Below are 15470 nucleotides of genomic sequence, written 5' to 3'. Positions count from 1 at the left end.
ACTGGCCCTCCCATCTATGTAAAATTCCCTTCGTGTGCTGAGCTAATAATTTCCAACAAATTAATTTTAATTCTTAAAAACTTTAATTTTGTTTTGAAGATACTATGTGTCTTCAAAAAGTTTTCTGAAAACTACTTGGAAAAGTACAAATCTTTTTTGTTTGGTTGGTTTTGGTTTGTTTGCTTTGTTTTCAAAACAGGATTTTTCTATATAACATTGGCAGTCCTGGAACTTGATCTGTAGACCAGGCTGGCCTTGGATTTACAGAGATCTGACTGCCTCTTCCTCCCAAGTGCTGGGATTAAAGGCATGAGGCAACCACTGCCCTGATGATTATGAATCTTTTAAATATTGAGACAATAAAGTCACTAGTATACCTTTCTGTCATAACAGAAAAAGATATATTTTTATAGCCCAGAGTCAAACATCATTCAAACATACATGGTTATCTGGTGTCCATATCTAGAGACTTAAAGAAAACAAGCATACATGATCCCTTAGTCTGAACAGCTCTGAGTGGAAGAGAAATTGTAATAATTTATATTAAACTTACTCTACATGAATCTTTGTATATATACCTTCAGATACCCAAGAAGGTGTTTCAATAGTAATATTCCCAAATGCGTGAGGAAGTCTTTCTCACATAGGTAGAAGTTAAATTTACATTTCCATCACAGTCGTTACTGTAATATGAAGCACCTGCACTATCATTCAACCATTGAATATTTGTTTAGTGTCTACAATGTCTCGTAATGGAAGCTGAGCACTAGCACACAATGATAAATGAAAGAAGATGAGTCAAAATGTTGATACATGATGTACTTCCTGAGCTGACTGCAGAATTACATTTCTTGATTATAGGCATTTTAATCTCTTTTTTCTTTTTTTTTTTTTTCATTTTTAACTTACACAAAAAGCAATATAGAAATTTGACCAATGAAGAGGATCTGATGTCTTAAGCTTTTCTGCTTCTGCAATGAAGTTATTTCAGAAAAATATTTTAAAATAAATTTCTTGGGGCTCATCTTAAAGACTGTAATGCACTTTCATAGACAACGTGAAACTCTTGTCTAGATCTTTCTGAAAAGACACCAGAGTCAGGAGCTGTACCTCTGTGGGAGAAGCACTACCAAGTTCTGTCGTCAACATTGAAAACAAAAATAGAAGGAAAAAGAGCAATTTTATACCAGTTAGTGTTAGGCTAACCCACATTCTCAAGAAAACACGCAGCTGAGGGAAATGCCATTTGTAGAGGTGTGCCTTCTCACAGGAAGACCAGCATTTCTGAACTCTCACTAACTGAAGTCTAGAAAGGGGAGGTGACTAGGGCAGAACTCAGTACTAGCCGGTCAGTGACAATCAGCAGCAGAATCTCCACGACAGTATTTAACATGGCTTTCATACCAAGTTCAAGATTCTTTTTTTCTATTTTAAAAATAACACTTAAAATATCGTAGTCAATTTTTTTAAAACTTGAAGTCATGTGCTAAGGGCTGTGGCTCAGTGGCAAGCCACACTTGCAGGGATGGGGGGGGGGAAGAAATTCATTGCAACAATATCCACGAGTTCCCAGATTTTATCGAATGTGTATGTATATCACATTCAGTGCACACAAAAAAACCAAATAGTTATGTAGATTGTTATGCTGATATAATTTTAAGATTTTGAGGCATTTTATAAGTAAAAAAAAAAATAGCTTAAGAAAAAAATATTTTCTGGTCTAGTGGTAGCTAGAGTACAGCCAAATTATATTCTTGGTAGGAATTAAATAATACCACATAATTTTGTTTTGTTTTGTTTTTGATTAGGTCTCACTATAAACCCCACAGTAGCATCAAACCTGAAAGTAAGCTGGCCTGGAACTGGTGATCTCTCTGCCCTTCCTCTCACGTGTGTGGGTTTACAGGTGTGGACCACCATACCCAGCCAATTCGTGGTAAAAATATATACTTAAAGTCTTACATGTGCACACCTTCATTCCTCTAATTCCTTCTCTTAGATTCTACCTGGAGGAAACAGCCAGAAAAAAAAATATGTAAGAAACGGTAAAGTAATTAAAGTAATTGAAAATGAGTGGTGAATCGGGTGGGTACGAGGCTCAGCAGTGAAGAACAGTGTTAGAGCCCAGCACTAGTGTCTCAGCAGCTCTGCCAACACCTTGACCATGGCTCACAGCTGCCTGTAAGTGCAGCTCCAGGTTGTCCACCTCCCTCTTCTGGCTTCCTCTGGCAAATTGTACTCATACGCACCCCCACCCCCATACTCACGTAATAAATAAGTTAAAAAAAATAGAAAAGGGGGTAGCTATGGTCAAGATACATTTCACACACGTATAAAATTGTTAAAGAATAAGTAAAAGGTATTCTTACAAAGTAAAAATAAGTGATTAAGAAATAAAGACTCTTTAGGTAAATAATATTTCCCATTATTATGTGTTAGGCAACTTCAAACTGTTTATGAGGTTCCATAATTAAATAAAAAATACCCTGTTATTAGTTTTAAAACCTAGGTAGAAAATTGTGATCATGGTTTAATTTTTTTTCTTTATATATGCCCTAAAAGTTACCTTGAAAGGAAATAAATTAATGCATTCATAAATTCACTTCACATTTTTAAAAAACCTTAGAAAATGTGGAACTTATATACAAGCTATGCAAATTTAACAGTTTTATGATGATGCATAAGCCACATTCGCTATAGTGTACAGTGCTTTGTTTGAACTGAATCATGTACTATCATTTTAAGCACTGAAAAACATTCTCAAGTTCAACATTAGTACCAACTTGCTCATGCCTGGTAATCAAACACATGTTTCAAACAATGTGTTAATATTGATAATAAGAGTGCGGTTCAGTAACTGGTTTTCACATAGCTATTTTCATTCAAATCTCAGGAGCAATGATTCAAGTGGGTATTTTTTGCTGTATATAAATACATATATATTTATGTATATATATACATAAATATATATGTATTTATGTGGGCAATATATATTCAAGTGGGTATTTTTTCATATATATATATTTAGTCTTAAATTTCATTCATATTTATATGAATGAAATTTAAGACTAAAGAGATTAAATGACTTACAGTAAAAATGTGTTCCAATTTTAATGGTGGTAAAACTAAAATCTAATGCTAGGTGTGGCAACACACACGTAGAATTCTGGTGGTTTGGAGGTGAGGTAAGGAACTGGAGTGATCATTCTTCCCTATGTGGGAAGTTCAAGCTGAGCTACAGGAGACAATGATTCCCCCCTCCCTAAGGGAAAAAGAGTCAGGGATATAGCTCAAGTGGTAAAGTCGTGGCCTGCTATGCAAAAAGCCTTGGGTTCATCCCCAGGACTGCATAGACAGGGCATAATGGTGCATGTCTATAAGCCAGCACTTGTGAAGCACGGCCAGGAAGATCACAAAAGTTCAAGAGCACCTTGGGCTACATAGTAGCCTGGGATACATGGGAACCTCGTGTCTCAAAAGGAAAGAAAGAAAGAAAGAAAGAAAGAAAGAAAGAAAGAAAGAAAGAAAGAAAGAAAGAAAGAAGGAAGGAAGGAAGGAAGGAAGGAAGGAAGGAAGGAAGGAAGGAAGAAAGGAATAAATGGAAAGGGAAGGAAAGGGAAAAATGAAAGGAGAGGGAGAGGGAGGAAGAGAGAAGGAGAGAGAAAATATTCAGGTCTCTTAATCCTACTCTTATACTTTGGGATTTAAAAAGAAAAAAAAATATTTTATGTGGATGAGTGTTTGGCCTACATGTATGTATGTATACCATCTAAGTGCCTGGTGGCCAATAATGCCAGAACAGGGCATCGGATCCCATGGTACTAGAGTTACTGTCAGTTATGGGCCACATGTGGGTGCTGGGAAGATAACCTAGGTCTGCTACAAGAGCAGCAAGTTTGCATAACCATTGAGCCATCTCTCTAACCCTTACGTTTTAAAATGTATTGATTGCAGGAACCATGTAAAGGTAGAAGAAGAGAACTATCAGCAGGGCTAAGTGGCACACGCCTATAATCCCAGCATTCAGGGAGGCAAAGACAGGCAGATCTCTGTGAGTTCAAGGCCAGCCTGGTCTACAAAGCTAGTCTAGGACAGCCTTCACAGAGAAAGGCTACACAGAGAAACCCTATCTTGAAAACAAGAAACAAACAAACAAAAGAACTAACTTAACAAAGTTGTCCTAAAACTTCCACACAATGTACAGACACACACATGCACACAAACACCACACGCCATGCATAATAACTTACAATAAAATAAAATTTTAAATTCCATTATTATTTCAGAAATGTTTGCAAATATTAGCAAAAATAATTACTAATGGCAATGAAGAAAAAACTCAGCCTCATCAATTATGCAAATAAAGGACACTCTTTTATACTTATAAGTTAGCAGAAGCATGTAAGAAATATGTGTGCATATATACACATATAAACTCATATTTATATTTTACAATATTGGAAATATAACTCCCAGCTGCTGACGATACAGAAAAATACATCTTCAATTTTCTTTTTCTTTTAAATTTTGCTGTGGCTGTTGGCGCACACCCTTAATTCCAGTTTTTGGGCAGCAGAAGCAGGTGGATATCTGTGAGTTTGTGATCAGCCTGGCCTACACAGAGAGTCCCCAGACCAGCCAGAACTACATGGTGAGTCTTTGTCTTAAAATACATATATATTTTAAAGAATTTACTTATTGTGTGTGGGCAAGTGTTTGGCTGTATGTATGTATATGAATGTATATGTATATGTGTGTGTATATATATACCATGTGCCTACCTGATGCCCATGAAGATCAGAAGAGGGTATCAGATCCCCTGGAACTGGAGTCACAGATGGTTGTGAATCACTATGTGGGTACCAGGAACCAAACCCAGATCCACTGCAAGAGCCACCTCTCCATCTTCTAGACCCTGCAATTTCCTATTGGTGGGTCCATGCACAGTTTTGATCTTTCTGCATACATAATTTTTAAAAATTAACTTAAGGAAGTATTTGTGATTTCTTCAAAAGTTTAAATGCAGGGAATTTACTGTGGTGTCACTTGGTATAAATACTTGGTGAGTAAGAAATTGTGTTCAGAAAAAAAAAATTGTGTTCATCTCTAATAGAACATAGTATAGCTATCAGGTTGTTTAGAAAATGTTTACATTTATTTATATATGTTTATTTATTTATTTATTTTGTTATTTTTGCCTTCTTGAGACAGGTTTTCACATGACCCAATCGTGAACTCCTAACCCCCTTGCCACTGCATCCGAAATGCTGGATTAGCAAGAAAATTTAAATGCTCATTGAAGTATTTACACTTTTTTTCTTTCCCCAAGAGTTCTTTTAAAGCATTTTACTTCAAAGGCAGCTAAAAATGAAAGTGGAAACCCTTGTCTCAAATCTACCTTCCTGAGGATAAGGGTTAGAGATGTTTATGGGATAAACAGCCTGGGTGGCCAGCTGGGGTGGTTCCTGCCTGTAATCCCTGAAGTTGGGAAACAGAAGGAGGAGAATCAGACATTCAAGTTCAGCCATGAAGGCTGGCGGTACATCTCAGTAGGAGACTTGCCTAGCATGCTCAAGGTGAGGGTTCGAGGCACAGCATCACCAAAACACAAAGCCAGCCCTGTGATTCAGTAGTCTATGTGTGTAAGCCATCTTCATGGCATGGCTCTCCAGGACTTTTCATGACTTTTGAGGCTCTCCAGGCTTTTCAGGACTTTTCATGGCTCTCCAGGACTTAGCCTTGTCAAGTCTGCATTAAAAAGCATCTCACAGACAGCTGCAGCTCCATGAAATAAAAAGTCAGTGTTTCCGGAAAAAGCGTTCCGTAGGTTTGAGTGCGCGCCACACCCCTCCTTAGCTCTGCTGATTCTGAACCTATGATGAAACAACATCATGGCCGCAGGAGCGTCACAGCAGGAACGTCACCGTAGGAATAGAGGATCCATGGCATAAGAAAAGCAGATTTCAAAATAATGCATATGGCACTTAGATGAATTTGTGACTTGGGTGTGGTGTGTATGTGTGTGTAGACATATGTGAACAGGTGTGGTATGTATGTATGTGAATGTGGGGGGTGTGTGTGTGTATGTGTTTGTGTGATAGATAGTGTGGTGTGTGAGTGGGTATGATGTGTGTTTGTGTATGTGAGTGTGTGTATGTGGCGTTCGTATATGTGATTAGATGGCGTGTGTATACAGGTGTGTGTATGAGTGTGTGTATGCTGTGCATGTTTGTCAGTCCAGACAGTAGAAAATGATGAAACGATTAGGAGAGCACATTCAGAATGTTAGGAGTAGTTTGGGAGTTATATGTTTTCTAGGTCATGTAATTCTGGATATATTATATCTTTTTTTCCGATCTGTTTTTTCAAACATTTGAACCTTCCTTTAATAAATTTATCTAAAGTTAGGAAAACAACAACAACAACCTAGAACTTCTATATTGATTTTACCAGCACAAAAATCCGAGAATTACATGCCTGTTTCCACCATATAAAAAGATGAAGCAGAAGAATTACCATGAGTTAAAGGCCAGCCTAGTGTATACAGTGACTGGCAAGTTTGTACTACAGTATAAGTCCCCATTTAAAAAAAAAAACAAAACAGACAAACAAACAAGACCCAGCAGGTACAGGCACTCATTGGCCTGCCTGGTAACCTGAGTTCAATTTTTGGAACCAGTACAGGAAGAGAACCAATTCCTCTGATCTCAATATGGCATAAACAAAAGAAATAGATGAATAACAAATCCTCCTCCACACCATAAAGATTGACCATACCAATAATTTCCTGATTTATAAAAGAAAATTTAACTTTGAGATTTATTAGTCATTATTTTTAGAAGCACATTGTATTGGTTATTTTTTCTATTGCTGTAGTAAAATACCATGACTAAGGCAACCTATAAAAGAAATCATTTAATTGGGATTATGTGGCTCTCCCTCTCTCCTGGGGTTGTTGGCCACTGGTCCTCAGGAACAAGGGAGCAGAAGTGAGAAACTGGGGCCTTGGGGGCCTGCAAACACAAAGGAAATGGCTTTCTGGAGCCACAGGTGGGGAGGCAAATCAATTTTATTTCTGGTGAACAGGATTATATAGAACTTTGGGGAGGAGGAGGGATATTCACGGTGCTCAGAAGTCACTGGCTGAAGAGCTAAGGTACTGAGATGCCTCATTAGCATGGAGAGGCATTCCAGGAATCCCAGATGCTTGCTGAACAGGTTCTTATCAGGAGAAAAGGAGTTGGACCTATAATTTCCCTAAGTACTGTGTGGTATTTTTCAGGTAGAGAATGTGGGGATCCAGGCCCCTCCATGCAGAGAAGAGGAAGCCTCGCAGACAATGAAAGTCCTCCATTTTGCACAGAGCTCAGGGCGTTCAGGAAATGGCAGACTGCAACCTTAGCAGCAGGTTTCCCCGACAGGATTACTCTTTCAGAGGGTTAGAGTTCATAATGATATAAAGGCAGGAAGAGCTGAGAGCTCAAATATGGAGCCCCAACTAGGAGCCAGAGAGAGAGAGGGAGAGGGGGAGAGAGAGAGAGAGAGAGAGAGAGAAAGAGGGAGAGAGAGAGGGAGAGAGAGAGAGAGAGATATCTGGGAATGATACAGGTCTTTTGAAATCTCAAAGCCCATTGTCAGTGACTTATCTCCACAAAAAAAGGCCACAACTACTGTAAGGAGGCTATACCTTCTTAAGCAGTACCTCTCCCTGGTGACAGAGCATTCAAATATATGAGCCTAGGGAGTGCCTCTCATTCAAGCCACTGTGTAATGCAAAATGCATTTAGTCCAACTTTAAGAGTCCCTGTATTCTTTCAGTCACAATACAGTTTGAAAGTCCAAAGTTCAATGTCTCTTTGGAGACTCCAGGCAATCTCTTAATTGTAACTTCCTGTAAACTAAAAAAAAAAAAAAGGAAATTGCATACTTTCAATGTAAATGGCATAGAATATACATTACTATTCCAAAAGGAAGGAAGAGGGATATAGTGAGGAAGTTCTGGACCAGTGGAAGATCAAAATCTAGCAGGACAAAGTCAAACCCATATCTGCCATCAAAGATGAATTCACTCTTTCAGATGTGTTGCCTGCAAACTACACCTCCCCCTTGCCAGCTCTACTCCCTGTGCACTCTCCTTGGCAGATAAGTCTCATAGCTTTGGCATCTCTTAACGTCTTGGAGTCTCCAAAGTAAACCAGGATTCATTTTCACAGCTTCATGCCACGGTCTTTCAGGGTCTCTGTGCAAGGACTCCCTTATAACACACCTGGCTTCAGGGTTTCTCCTTAACTAGAGAGGAAGATTCCATAAGCCCATTACTTATGTATCCTTCATGACTCTAAAGCTGAGCCCATGTGGGTGACACTGCCAGGTGTGATCACCAACTTGAGGTGGAGCCTGGCCTCCTTGAATCACATTTGTAGAGTCTTACCTTTGTTGTTGCTTTTTAGGAGCAGAAAATTCCTTAAGACTTTTGTTTTCACAAATTGGAAGCTTAACTGGCTGGGCTCTGACCCCAAGGGCATACTGCTCTCTCTTTCAATACAGATGAGGCCTTGTCTTGATCTCCTCATCTCTTTCATCACAAATCTTGGCTATATTATATTTCCTGGTGTTCTTTTTCTCTTCAAATGTTATATTTTCTGTTTCATTATGTCCTGCTTGTTCTTTTTCATTGTAGTCCTGCATAAGAGGGATGACTAATAATGATGCGACAGGGTCAATATTAACCTGTTTTAAAATCTCCTCTGCCAAGGAAATTAACGTAATACTTTTCAATTTAGTTTCAGGCCTATCTTTCATACAAGGGTAGAAAAAAAAAAGCCACATTCTTTGCCAAAATATCAGAAGAATGGCCTCTGTCTTAGTTGCTAGAGTTGTGCTCCTCTAAAAGCTGAGCCTCTACAATCTTCATAGCCCTCAGCAATGCTGTCTTTCCAGAGCCTACCAGGATTACCCATTAAGCTCTGCTTGCAGTGTTGAGCCAATTTCCTAGTTTAAAGTCCCAAAGTCTTTCACATTCTTCTAAAAACCAGTATGATCAGGTCTGTCACAGTAATAGCCTATTTCCTGGTACCAACTTACATACAGTTACTTTTCAATTGCTATAACAAAACAACATGACTAAGAAAACTATTTGAAAACAAGCGTTTAAAACTGGGCTTATTGTTTCCGAGAGTTAGAGTCCACGGTGGCCAAGCAACGGGAATAGCTGGACAGTTAACATCTTAAGCAGCAGACAGGACGTAGTGAGAAAACACTGGCAATGGCAGGAATTTCCTGAAACCTCAAAGCCAACAGCCAGTGAGTGGCACACTTTCTCCAACAAGGCCACCCCAAATCTTTCCCAGTTTCAACACTTGCAGACTATTCAAGCGAATGAGGTTAGAGAGCTCATTCCTATGCAAATCCCTACACATATGCCTGAAGAGGAAGGTGCGGTTTATTTGGTAGAATGCTTACCTAGCATTCAGGAGGCCCTGGATTTGAGTCTCAGCACCGGCTATCCCAGATATGGCAGTGCATGCTTGTTCTTCCAGGTAGAGACAGGAAGAACAAAGCTCAACATCATCCTCAGCTATGTATAGCAAATTTGAGGCCAACTTGAGTAAGACATACATACAAACAGAAAGGGGGCAGGTACAACGGAGGGAGGAAGGAATGAAGGCAGAGAGGCACACTCATACCTTCAATCCTTGTGCCTTTTATTGATTTCATTTTCCAAGCTGGTTATGGCTTAGAGTTCAATATATCTAGTACAGGATATGCCAACACCCAATTGACTGGCCTTTGCAGACACAAACTAAGAGCTCATAGCTGATGCCTTGTAGATTTCCTGTCAGGTGCTCTTTCTCTAGCACAAGCCCTCTCCTGTGTGCTAGCTTGCAGGTTTCTCAGCAAGAAGCTGATAACAGTTAGTGCTTTACAAAACTTCCTGGTTGGTTTTCTGTGTCTACAGTGGACAACAAGTTGATTTCTTTTGCATGTTTACTCTGAACATTGGCTCATTCTAAAAACAGGCTTAAAGTGGGTCTTTATTTAGAATAAACAAGAAAATTTACAATAAAGACAAACCTCTAGCCATGACTATCTAGTCAGTTTCCAGTTCTTGCTTTGTTAAAATAATGGCCTTTGACAAGCTCTGAATGTGTGCTTTAACATCTCCATGAATCACTTTTCTCATCTATGAGAGAGGACTGAGTTAAATACCAACATAATTGCTACAGGAGAGAGAGGCATAGCAGTGCCTGTCTATAACCATAGCACTTAGGAGGCAAAGGCATGAAGAACAAGAATTCAAAGTCAGCCTCTGCTTCATGGTAAGCTAAGACAGTCTAGCCTCCATGAGAGCCACTCATAACAACAATAACCACACATTGCTACGGAAGGGTTATATAACATAGCCGTTTAACAAGGAACATGAGAATCTGGGGTTCTACTTGGGCAGTATAAGGCTTACTTAGCCTTTTTTCATTTCCTCTACTCACAAAGCACAAGGACTGTTACCATTGTAAACTCATGTGATCCCTGTACTCCCGCCTTCACTGTGAGGAAATATAGATGAAGTAAGAGCTGTAAATTCAAAGTCAAGAGCAAGTTGTCTATTTCAGAAAATCAAGCCCAATTATGTAGCCATAATTGAAAAACACTCATCACTCCTTAAGCAAAAGGGTCAGGAACAAGGGCTGGAGAAATAGCTCAGTGATTAAAAGCACTGGTTGCTCTTGCAGAAGACCTGGGTTCAGTTTCCAACACTTCCAACGTAGTGCTCACAATTATAATTCCAGTCCCAGGCGACTTGGTTCCTTCTACTAACTTCCACAGGTGCCAGGCATGCATATGGTGCACATCCATACATACATACACACATAGTCATACACATAAAATAAATAAATCTAAAAAATAAAAATTAGAACATTTATGCTTGGTGTGGTAATGCACCCCTTTAATCCCAGGAAACAGAAGCAGGTAGAGCTCTGTGAGTCCCAGACCACCCAGAGGTATATAGTAAGACACTGCATGGGTACAGTAGAGAGAGAGACAGGGAGAGAGACAGACACAGACAGAGAGGATAGCAACAATCAAAAGTTTAAAAACTAATCATTGGGCTGGAGAGATCCCTCAGAGGTTGAAAACACCTGAAGCTCTTTCAGAAGACTGTAGTTTAATTCCTACCATCCAAGTCAGGTTATTCAGGGCTGCCTGTAAGTCCAGCTCCAGGGGATCTGATGCCCTCTTCTGGCCTCCACAGGTACCTGCACTCATGTGCCTATACCCAAACAGACATACACACAAACAAAAATTTTTTAAAAAATTAAAAAAAAACCACATAAGTATGATTAATTTAACTTAAGTTCTTCTGTAACTGTTTATTTGCCACTCATTAATTAGCTTTGTCATTTGCTAGCCCTTGGTTACCAGACATGTAACAGTATGAAAGAAATTTCTTAAAAGAGAAAAATGTTACAAAAATCAAGACTATTTTCTCAAAAACTTTTAAAAAATCCAGAGTATAAAAGAATTGTGAATTTTTTTTCTTCCTTTCATGTGTCCATATAAGTTGATATAATTAGGTGGATAAAATGCATCTAAGACCAACATTTTATCTCTCCTCAATTCTCTGTTAATTGCAGAGCTCACTGTTTATCTGTCTGGCTTCTGGAGAACAGTGTTCTGCAGAGGAAGCTTAGAAATCCTTGTTCTATTCCAGATGAGGGTATTTTCTCAAGGAAAAGCGATTTTCTCAGGCTTACAAAACAAATGTTCGGAGAAGCTCAGATCCAAATTCACTCTCTTGACTATTTCTAGCGCAGCCAACTTGTCTGCTTTAGCATAGCTAATTTCTCTGAGCATACACTCCTCTTTTCTCTCCTGCCCTTTAGTCATGGTTAGCTTTAGTTATCAACTTGACTCATCTGTAAAGCAAGACACTCAACTAACAGATGCCTCCATCAAGTTGGCCTCTAGGTATGTCTGGAGGTATTTTTTTACCCACTCATCCCACCAAACAAACAAAAAATATGTTTAGACATTTGCTTGAATGTATGTCTGTGCACCACATACATGCAATGCCCCAGAGACCAGAAGAGGTTGTCAGATCCCTGGGAGTGGGTGCTGGGAATCAAACGCCAGTCCTCCAGAAAAGCAGCCAGTTCTTTTAATGCTAAACTATCTCTCCAGGACCTGTGAGGCATTTTCTCAATTGCCAATTGATGTAGAAGAGTCCAGGTTACTCACTGTCCATGGTGCCTTCCATTGGCAGGTGGGCCTGGGCTATATAAGAAAGATGGTTGAGCAAGAAAGAGGATGAAGCATTCCTCCATTCATCTCTGAAATTTCAGTTCCACCCTCCAGGTTTCTGCCTTGTTCTCCACTCATAAGCTAAGAAAATCCTTGCCCCCCTCAAGCTGCTTTAAACTGCTGAGCTTATTAACACAAAGAACACTCAGATGCCTCTCTTACTATCCTGTCTCCCTCTTTTGCTTCCTTTGTCCCACAATTTCCCAGATCAAATTCTTAGTGACCCAGGCTCTTTAACAACTTATCCAAACAAAAAAAAATATGTTTTACATTTTTTACTAAATTGTTTTGATGATGGTTCAAGAAATGACTCAGTGGATGAAAGCACTTGCTGAGTGTATGATTTTGATCTCCAGAACCCACAGTCAAAGAACAGGCTCCTGAAAACTGTCCCTTGACCCCCACACAAGCACCTTCGGCTCACAATAATAATGACAAATTTTAAATTAAGTATTTTGATGATTTTTGGCTCATTTCATGTATTTTTCTAACCTCCAAGGACCATTGGAAAAGCTAATTGTGTTCTTCATACATCAACATCTTCTATTCCTTGGGAATGCTTCCTATAGCTACTCTTCACTTTTTTTTCTCATCTTATCCTCCAAAGTAATTTTTACAGAAAGAATGAGAGGGAAAAATACAAAGGAGGCATAAGGCTTTTTGAGGGGAAAATGGTAATTCTGCTTTTATTTCACATAGAGATGTAAATGGAGAAACAGAACCTGTTCTGCATACCAGGGACAATATGAAAGAAAACTTAGATTCTCCTGGTTCATGCACATTTCCTCAGTGTGGGGGATGCTCACACAGGAATTACTTCTATTATTGAAAAAGGAAGTCAGTGATGTTCTCATTTGACTTACTGTGGAGTACAGCATTTGAAATTAGTCAGGACTTTTTTCATGTCATGAACATGAAATTATAGTATGAGCTTGGTAATTAAATTATGTTCGTGGATACTAGAATCGAATGATAAAGCTTTTGGGAAAAGGCCAATGGTGACAGTTTTTACAGTGTCACTTAACTGTAGCCTGTACCTCAGATCCAGAAAGAGGTCCTGTCCCAGTCACTGACAAGATGACAAAATTAGAGACACCTTCAGCCAATTTGTCAGTGGAATGACCCAGGGACATAACCTGTCTTCAGACACAGGGAGAAGGGGTTTGCAAAGGAGGCCACTGAGTTGGCTTAGCAGCATTTGCTGCCAAGACTGACAATCTAAGTTCCATCCTCAGGACCACATGGTGGAAGGAAAGAACCGACTTCTTTTCTCCTCTTCTTCTGTGTGCAAGCTGTGAAATGAACATGCTTTCCCCACCACAGACACACTTACACTTGCCGGTTTATATGCCTACATACACAGACACACACAGACACACCTACACTTGCAGGTTTATATGCCAGCATACACATGCACACACTTACACTCACACAAACAAACACACATATCTTTTTTAAAAAATTATTTATTTATTTATACAGTATTCTGCCTGTACATGCGCCTGCACACCCGAAGAGGGCGCCAGATCTCATTATAGATGGTTGTGAGGCACCATGTGGTTGCTGGGAATTGAACTCAGGAACTTTGGAAGAACAGCTAGTGTTCTTCCAAACCTCTGAGCTGTCTCTCCAGTCCCAAATAAATGTATCTTAATGAACAGATTCTGGCTGGAGGCTAAGAAAAGCCTTAATCCATGGCTTCAGTAATAGTGTGATGTCTGTCACTCACCCTACAACTTCTGACATGGGACTGATTCCTGTTCTATATTCTGAAAAACCCAAATGAAAACACTTCATTGTCTTGCTTAAATATGGTCACTCCGCTGGGCATTTTTTTACTGGGCACTCCACTGAGTTTCTTTTCATTTTCTTGAAATTTTGTAGCCCTGGCTAGCCCAGAACTCTGAATATAGACCAGGCTGGCCTTAAATTGATAGAGATCTTCTTGTTTCTGCTTCCCTACTCTTGGGACGGCAGGCATGTGCCAGCAGGTCTATCTGAATTCACAACTTTTGACACCAGAGAGCACTACCTTTCATCACCATCATGTATTGAACTGTGAACACAGTATGATACTTTATTACAGTGATATGGTTTGGGGCTTATACACAGGTACAGGTGGTTTTGTTGCTGCTGCTGCTGCTGGTGGCTTTGTTTTCGAAGACAAGGCCTCACTTTGTTTTCCAGGCTGCTCTCAAACCCACTGTGATATGCCCACCTCAGACCTTGACTATTGGGGTGAGTCACCATGCCCATCTGCATGGATTTATACCTATATTTTAAAAGAATATATGCAGTAGCAAATACAGTAAGGTCTTTTCTGGGCATGCTTGGCCACCAATGTACCCCCCGAGCTATATTTATAGCCTTAGTTAAATTTGTTTGTTGTGTTAAAATCATGAACCATTTCCTGATGCTTTCTACCATGGGTGTAATATTGGAGGAGACTTTAAAAGTCTTAATGGAGGGAATGGAGAAATGACTTAGCAGCTAAGAACACTTGTTGCTCTTCCAGAGGACTCAGGCCTGGATCCCAGCACCCATGTCAAATGGCTCACAGCTCCCACAACTCCAGCTGTCAGAGACCAAATGCTACCACGTGTGGACAAAAGGGTACGAAATTCACAAAGAACCAACAAAAAGTTTAAAAACAAAACAAAACAAAAAAAAGGGGATCAAATGTCTTCTTCAGGCTTCTACACACATAAAGATAAAATATTTTGCCAGACATAGCAGCACACACCTTTAAGTCCAGCAGGCAGATCTCTGAGGTCTGCCTGGTCTGTAGAGTGAGTTCCAGGAGAGCCAGGCAAACACAAAGAAGGGGTAGAATACTCTTAGCACTCAAGAGACAAAGGCACATGGATCTTTGTGAGTTCAAGGCCAGCATGGTCTACACAGTGAGCTCTAGACCAGCCAAGAATATGTAGTGAGAACCTGTCAAAAAAAGGGAAAATTTCTAGACCACCCACTTATCCGTCGTCTACCTGAGAAAACTTGATATTATTGGGTTTATAATCAGTTTACTCCTTTTAAATGGAGAGATGTAATGAGTATTTTTAGGTCTTACAGACTAGTTAGTCACTCTTGCCTGGGTGTGAGCGCCGGCCGTTTTCACAAGCTTTGCTTTTTCTTCGACATAGTGGCTCTTGCCGCATCTGAGATTCAGG

The sequence above is a fragment of the Meriones unguiculatus genome, chromosome 3 (assembly GCF_030254825.1).
Source record: "Meriones unguiculatus strain TT.TT164.6M chromosome 3, Bangor_MerUng_6.1, whole genome shotgun sequence".
In the NCBI taxonomy this organism is placed as follows: Eukaryota; Metazoa; Chordata; class Mammalia; order Rodentia; family Muridae; genus Meriones; species Meriones unguiculatus.
Note: the sequence above shows the minus strand (reverse complement) of the source record.